We start from the raw sequence: 7,660 nt of genomic DNA on the forward strand, positions 1-7,660 counted from the left end.
TCCTGGGCTGTCCTCTCCCCAGGGCCCTAGGATCTGCAGGTCAGGAATTGAAAATGTCTGGAAGAAACCTGTGACCCTGAGTAGAGACCATCCTCCACTCGAGGGACATTTAATGACATTGTTTAACGATTGATTTGGGAGTGACCCTGTGTCTGGTACTCAAAATTAAAAGCAATCTGTAGATTGGATGAATATTTCACCTTATTCAGGTTAAACTAATCTGTTGTTGGTTCCTGCAGTGTAGGTTTATTTAATTCCTTCACGGGGTTTGGGTGTCTCTGCTGAGGCAGTTTAAAGATCCAATAATTTGTGTATTTCTAATTGATGATTCGTACTGTTCCTGTGATTACTCAGCCTGACCTGTTAAGTGATAGGATATCCAGTATTAAATCCAATGAGGAATTCAGGAAAAACAATTTTACCCAGAGAGCGGGGAGCCATGTGGGACTCGCTCCCACTGGGAGTGGGGAGAATGTGGGTATCACACCAACAGGGAGTGGGGAAAATGTGGGTATCAAACCCACAGGGAGTGGGGCGAATGTGGGACTCGCTCCAATGGGGAGTGGGGAGAATGTGGGACTCACTCACACAGGAAGTGGGGAGAATGTGGGACTCACTCGGGCAGAATATGGGACTCGCTCTCACAGGAAGTGGTTGAAGTGAATGGTGTTGATGTATTTAAGGGGGAAGCTAGATAAACACAAGTGGGAGAGTGGAATAGAAGGAGATGGTGATGATGGGGAGATGTGTGGAGCATTAACAATGGCATAGAGAAGATGGGCTGAATGGCCTCCTGTTGTCCTGTAAACCTTTTCATATTTCTACATTCAATCTCTGTTGTGTTGTCTATGAGAAGAGGGGATGGTGGACAAGAGAGAGGCAGGTGAGGCAAGTTGAGGTGATGGGGGCAGGGGGAGAATGCAAAGGAAAGAAAGAGGGGTGTGGGAAGAGGGAGAATAAATAGGGGAGGGAGCAGATGGATAGAAGGAGAAACAAAGAAAACAGGGAGAGAGACCAATGTGCTGCTGTTTCATGTTCAGCCTCAGACGTTTAATATTTAATTGTGAATATTTACAAAATGATGGTGAATTTAAAACTATGCAAAACAAACACAAGGCCCCAGTGAGATTTGAACTCACGACCCCTGGTTTACAAGACCAGTGCTCTAACCCCTGAGCTATGGAGCCTTCTGCATTGTGACACTGGTGTCTCTGCATTTGGTGCTGTGTGTTTGACGAATGGGTGGGGCTCTGTTTAACTTTCAGATTGTGATTCATTCCCACACAACAGCCTCAATCACTTCAATATTCACTCAGCAATAACAACAATATAGAAATAGCGCCTGTCACATAATGAAACCTTCCAGGGTAACTCACTTACTCTGTCTCTATATCCATCCCTCCTTCTTTCTCTCTATTTCTCTTTCTCTGTTCCTCTCTGTGTCTCCGTCACTCTCTTGCATCTCATGTCCCTCAGTGTTTCTTTGTTCTCTTTTTCGTCTCCCTGTCATTCACTTTATCTCTTTCCTCCTCTGTCTAACTTTTCTTCTCTTTCTGCATCTCTGTCAGCCGTGTCTTACTTAAGGCGAAACCCCTGCCAAGGCAGCTTCAATGGACTGGACACTGTTTCCTGACAGCCAAAAACTGTCTCACCCATCGGTTCCTGTTCTCTCAACTCTCAAACAGGCCACTTTCCAGGGGAGGACAAAGAAAACACTCCAAAGTCACTCTGAATATCTCCTTGAAGCTTGGCAGCATTGACATTGACAATTGTTCAGAATGGTGACAAACTGGCCATCAAACATGCATCACGCTTCGAATCCCAAGTCTTAACAATGAAGAAGAACCATGGAGGCGAAAGAAACCGGAGCAAATCCTGCTCTCCGGATCCCACTGTCTCCTGGGCCATCCTTTCCACAGTATCCAAGGATCTGCCTGTCAGGAATTGGACTGCTCAGTGAGTTGAAGACTCCAGGACGAAACCCCCAGCCCAGAGTAGACAACATCCCCGGATCAAGGAACATTTGATGACATTGTTTAAGGGTCCATTTGGGAGTGACTCCTGTCTGAAACTCAAATCAAAAGCAATCTGTAGAATAGAAACATATTTCACTTTATCCAGCGGGTCGGAGAATGGCCGTTGGCCGCCGTGAATCCCGCCCCCGCCAGTTGCCGAAGTCTCCGAAGGGAGAAAAGCCGGCGGGGCGTTAATGTCGCAGCTGCCGTCGGAGAACGTCACGGGTCTGCGCAAGGCAGCCGATTTTCGGCCTGCCGATATTCTCCCTTCCGGATGGGCCGAAGTCCCGTCGACGTGATGACCGTTCACGTCAACGTAAATTAAACCTCCTTTTCATCGGCGTGACCCGGTGCTCCAGGTTCACGCCGACCCGCGTGGAGGTGAGTGACGGTCTGGGGGGTTGGCTCTGGGCAGGCGATGGCGTGGCCGCAGTCTGAATGCGTGAGGAGAGGTGTGTCTCGGGTTGTGTGTGTGTGTGTGCTGCGCGGGGGGGGGGTGGTTAGAGTAGGCTGGGCTCCGGGGGAGTGCTGGGAGGGGGTCCGTGCCGGGGAGGGGGATGGGGGGGGGGGTCCGTGCCGGGGAGGGGGATGGAGGGGGTCCGTGCCGGGGAGGGGGGTGGGGGCTCCGTGCCGGGGTGGAGGTTGGGGGGGGGTCCGTGTCGGGGTGGAGGTTGGGGGGGGGTCCGTGCCGGGGTGGAGGTTGGGGGGGGGTCCGTGCCGGGGTGGAGGTGGGGGGGGGTCCGTGACGGGGTGGAGGTGGGGGGGGGACCCATGCCGGGGAGGGGAATGGGGGGGGGGTCCGTGCCGGGGAGGGGGATGGGGGGCCGTGCCGGGGTTGAGGTGGGGAGGGGTCCGTGCCGGGGTGGAGGTTGGGGGGGGTCCGTGCCGGGGTGGAGGTTGGGGGGGGTCCGTGCCGGGAAGGGGGATGGGGGGAGCCCGTGCCGGGGAGGGGGATGGGGGGTCCGTGCCGGGGTGGAGGTTGGGGGGGGGTCCGTGCCGGGCTGGAGGTTGGGGGGGGTCCGTGCCGGGGTGGAGGTTGGGGGGGGGCTCCGTGCCGGGGTGAAGGTTGGGGGGGGGGTCCGTGCCGGGGTGGAGGTTGGGGGGGGGTCCATGCCGGGGAGGGGGATGGGGGGTCCGTGCCGGGGTGGAGGTTGGGGGGGGTCCGTGCCGGGGAGGGGGATGGGGGGTCCGTGCCGGGGAGGGGGATGGGGGGTCCGTGCCGGGGAGGGGGATGGGGGGTCCGTGCCGGGGAGGGGGATGGGGGGGTCCGTGCCGAGGAGGGGGATGATGGGGGTCCGTGCCGGGGAGGGGGATGCGAGGGCAAGTGAGTTGGTCCACCTGGCCAGGTGCCAGCCTCCAACAGTTGGACCCATGCGGTCCATGCCACCTGGCTGGGGGGAGGAGGGGATATGGGCAATGATGACATGTCGTCGTTCCCCTCCCCCCCACCAGGCCGTCATGTTTCCGATCATCCAGCGATGTTGGCCGCCGTGGTGGCAGCCGCTCATGTCTATGTTGCCCTGGATGAGGAGGAGGAGGAGGAGGAGCGTGCCAGAGAGGCGGCGCAGGCTGCCGCAGAGGAACAGGCGGCAGCCGCCCAGGCTGGAGGGACACCTGACCGACAGGACGATGAGGGGGAGGAGGACGTCGCGGCCCCACGGCAACGGAGGCACCCGAGGGCGCCCCGTGTGTACCGGCCCCGGCAGTCATACCAGGACCTCACGGACCGGGAATGCAGGAGGAGACTCCGGATGAGGCGGGAAACCGTGGCACACATCTGCCACCTGCTGGCACACCTGTCACCGCGTGGCACTGGCAGGGGACACCCTCTCCCCGTGTCCGTCAAGGTTGCAGTGGCCCTGAACTTTTATGCAACGGGGTCATTCCAGGCACCGAGTGGGGAGCTGTCCGGCATATCGCAGACATCGGTGTATCGGTGCATCCGAGCAGTGACAGATGCCCTCTATGTCATGGCGCACCGCTACATCCGCTTCCCTGTGGACCGGGCCAGCCAAGATGCCCGGGCCGTGGGCTTCTCTGCCGTGGCCGGGTTCCCCATGGTCCAGGGCGCGATCGATGGGATGCACGTCGCCGTGCGGCCACCTGCAGATAACAGGGCCGTGTTCACCAATCGGAAGGGGACCTATTCGATGAACATACAGGTGGTCTGCGACCACTGCATGATGATCTTGCACGTCTGCGCCCGTTACCCAGGCAGTGTACACGACTCATACATGTTGTCGCGGTCATCCATTCCCGGCATGTACGAGGGACGCCATCCCCGGCTGAGGGGCTGGTTGCTGGGAGACAGGGGCTACCCATTGCGGTCGTGGCTGATGACGCCTATACGGAGGCCACGCAATGAGGCGGAGAACCGCTACAATGATGCCCATGTAGCGACAAGGGGAGTGATAGAGAGGTGCTTTGGCGTGCTGAAGATGCGTTTCAGGTGCCTGGACCTCTCTGGGGGCGCCCTCCAGTATCGGTCAGATAGGGTCGGCCGCATCATTGTGGTGTGCTGCGTCCTGCACAACATAGCCCAGCAGAGCGGCGATGTGCCGCAGGCAGAGGAGGGCGGAGTGGAGGAGATGCAGGAAGAGGCGCAGTCCTCCCCAGATGAGGGGGATGGGGGTAATGGTCAGGGCAGACGGGGTAGACACAGGCGGGTGGCTGTCCACCGTTACCGGCTGGCCCAGCGGGCACGGGACAGACTGATAGCCGCCCGCTTCACTGACTAGATGGGCGTGGGAATCGGGTAGTATGGCCACAGACCGCACACCATGGCAACAGCCGACCACCCACACCCCCCACCCATCCACCCACCCAGCACCCTCCCCCCCCCTCCCCAACCCCACCCACCCCACCCGCATGCACACCACCCCCCCCCCCCCCATTGCCGATCCACCTGCGGCACAACGGGCCGGGCTCACACAGTTGCGGGTGGACGCGTGTCTATTGCAGGCCATGGAGGATGATGACAACATGCCCTGCGGTGAGCTCCTGGCTCTACATCGTTGGACTATGTCTGACCCATGGCAACAATACCACCATCCACCCGGACCATCCCTGCATGTGGCTGTGACACTGCAGCGCACGGTCCCGTCCTCTGCCCGGGGGATGTTGATGGCGGCCCAGGGGGAAGGGGGCAGACTCACCTGGGGCTGAGGTAAGATCACCCCTCACACACACACTTGCGCTCAACGTACATGACACCCCCGCACGCTTTGGACAGAGCACAAAGGCAGCTTCTGTAGGTGTAACATTGACTTTAATAACCAAAGGAGTTCATGCACGTGCCCTAGCCCCTAAAACTCATCTGTGCCCTGCACCCGTGCCAACTTACTCAGTGTCTAATTGTTTGGCCTTACGGGCCCTTTGACTACGTCTACGTGGTTCCCCAGATGGTACAGCAGAACTGGAGGTGGACTCCTGTGATTCCTGCCCTCTGACACTGGATCCCTTTGGCGGCCGTTTCCTGGGGCGTCCTGGCCTAGATGGGCCAGGCTGCGGCCCGGGCGACTGGGATGGCGAGCTGCCAGCCTGTCCTGCCCGTTGCCCACCCGATGCACCTGGGACGGAAGGGGGGGAGTCCGAGGTGTCGCGGTGTACCGGGACCTCCCCTACAGGGGGAGCCGGGACGGACAAAACAAAGAACAAAGAACAAAGAAATGTACAGCACAGGAACAGGCCCTTCGGCCCTCCAAGCCCGTGCCGACCATGCTGCCCGACTAAACTACAATCTTCTACACTTCCTGGGTCCGTATCCCTCTATTCCCATCCTATTCATGTATTTGTCAAGATGCCCCTTAAATGTCACTATCGTCCCTGCTTCCACCACCTCCTCCGGAGCGAGTTCCAGGCACCCACTACCCTCTGCGTAAAAAACTTGCCTCGTACATCTACTCTAAACCTTGCCCCTCTCACCTTAAACCTATGCCCCCTAGTAATTGACCCCTCTACCCTGGGGAAAAGCCTCTGACTATCCACTCTGTCTATGCCCCTCATAATTTTGTATACCTCTATCAGGTCTCCCCTCAACCTCCTTCGTTCCAGTGAGAACAAACCGAGTTTATTCAACCGCTCCTCATAGCTAATGCCCTCCATACCAGGCAACATTCTGGTAAATCTCTTCTGCACCCTCTCTAAAGCCTCCACATCCTTCTGGTAGTGTGGCGACCAGAATTGAACACTATACTCCAAGTGTGGCCTAACTAAGGTTCTATACAGCTGCAACATGACTGGCCAATTCTTATACTCAATGCCCCGGCCAATGAAGGCAAGCATGCCGTATGCCTTCTTGACTACCTTCTCCACCTGTGTTGCCCCTTTCAATGACCTGTGGACCTGTACTCCTAGATCTCTTTGACTTTCAATACTCTTGAGGGTTCTACCATTCACCGTATATTCCCTACCTGCATTAGACCTTCCAAAATGCATTACCTCACATTTGTCCGGATTAAACTCCATCTGCCATCTCTCCGCCCAAGTCTCCAAACAATCTAAATCCTGCTGTATCCTCCGACAGTCCTCATCGCTATCCGCAATTCCACCAACCTTTGTGTCGTCTGCAAACTTACTAATCAGACCAGTTACATTTTCCTCCAAATCATTTATATATACTACAAAGAGCAAAGGTCCCAGCACTGATCCCTGTGGAACATCACTGGTCACAGCTCTCCAATTAGAAAAGCATTCTTCCATTGCTACTCTCTGCCTTCTATGGCCTAGCCAGTTCTGTATCCACCTTGCCAGCTCACCCCTGATCCCGTGTGACTTCACCTTTTGTACTAGTCTACCATGAGGGTCCTTGTCAAAGGCCTTTCTGAAGTCCATATAGACAACATCCACTGCCCTACCTGCATCAATCATCTTAGTGACCTCCTCGAAAAACTCTATCAAGTTAGTGAGACACGACCTCCCCTTCACAAAACCATGCTGCCGCTCACTAATACGTCCATTTGCTTCCAAATGGGAGTAGATCCTGTCTCGAAGAATTCTCTCCAGTAATTTCCCTACCACTGAAGTAAGGCTCCACGGCCTGTAGTTCCCGGGATTATCCTTGCTACCCTTCTTAAACAGAAGAACAACATTGGCTATTCTCCAGTCCTCCGGGACATCCCCTGAAGACAGCGAGGATCCAAAGATTTCTGTCAAGGCCTCAGCAATTTCCTCTCCAGCCTCCTTCAGTATTCTGGGGTAGATCCCATCAGGCCCTGGGGACTTATCTACCTTAATATTTTTTAAGACACCCAACACCTCTTCTTTTTGGATCTCGATGTGACCCAGGCTATCTACACACCCTTCTCCAGACTCAACATCTACCAATTTCTTCTCTTTGGTGAATACTGATGCAAAGTATTCATTTAGTACCTCGCCCATTTCCTCTGGCTCCACACATAGATTCCCTTGCCTATCCTTCAGTGGGCCAACCCTTTCCCTGGCTACCCTTTTGCTTTTTATGTACGTGTAAAAAGCCTTGGGATTTTCCTTAACCCTATTTGCCAATGACTTTTCGTGACCCTTTCTAGCCCTCCTGACTCCTTGCTTAAGTTCCTTCCTACTTTCCTTATATTCCACGCAGGCTTCGTCTGTTCCCAGCCTTTTAGCCCTGATAAATGCCTCCTTTTTCTTTTTGACGAGGCCTA

At 55.8% G+C, this 7,660-nt stretch overlaps 1 non-coding gene across 1 annotated transcript; it reads right to left on the reverse strand.

Annotated features, from left to right (window-relative positions):
• Window positions 1–1,114: 1,114 nt before the first annotated feature.
• trnat-ugu (transfer RNA threonine (anticodon UGU)) lies at window positions 1,115–1,187 on the reverse strand. The gene has a single exon. It is a non-coding gene; the product is annotated as a tRNA-Thr (tRNA).
• Between the last annotated feature and the right edge of the window lie 6,473 nt (window positions 1,188–7,660).

This window comes from Scyliorhinus torazame, chromosome 12, assembly GCF_047496885.1.
Source record: "Scyliorhinus torazame isolate Kashiwa2021f chromosome 12, sScyTor2.1, whole genome shotgun sequence".
In the NCBI taxonomy this organism is placed as follows: domain Eukaryota; kingdom Metazoa; phylum Chordata; class Chondrichthyes; order Carcharhiniformes; family Scyliorhinidae; genus Scyliorhinus; species Scyliorhinus torazame.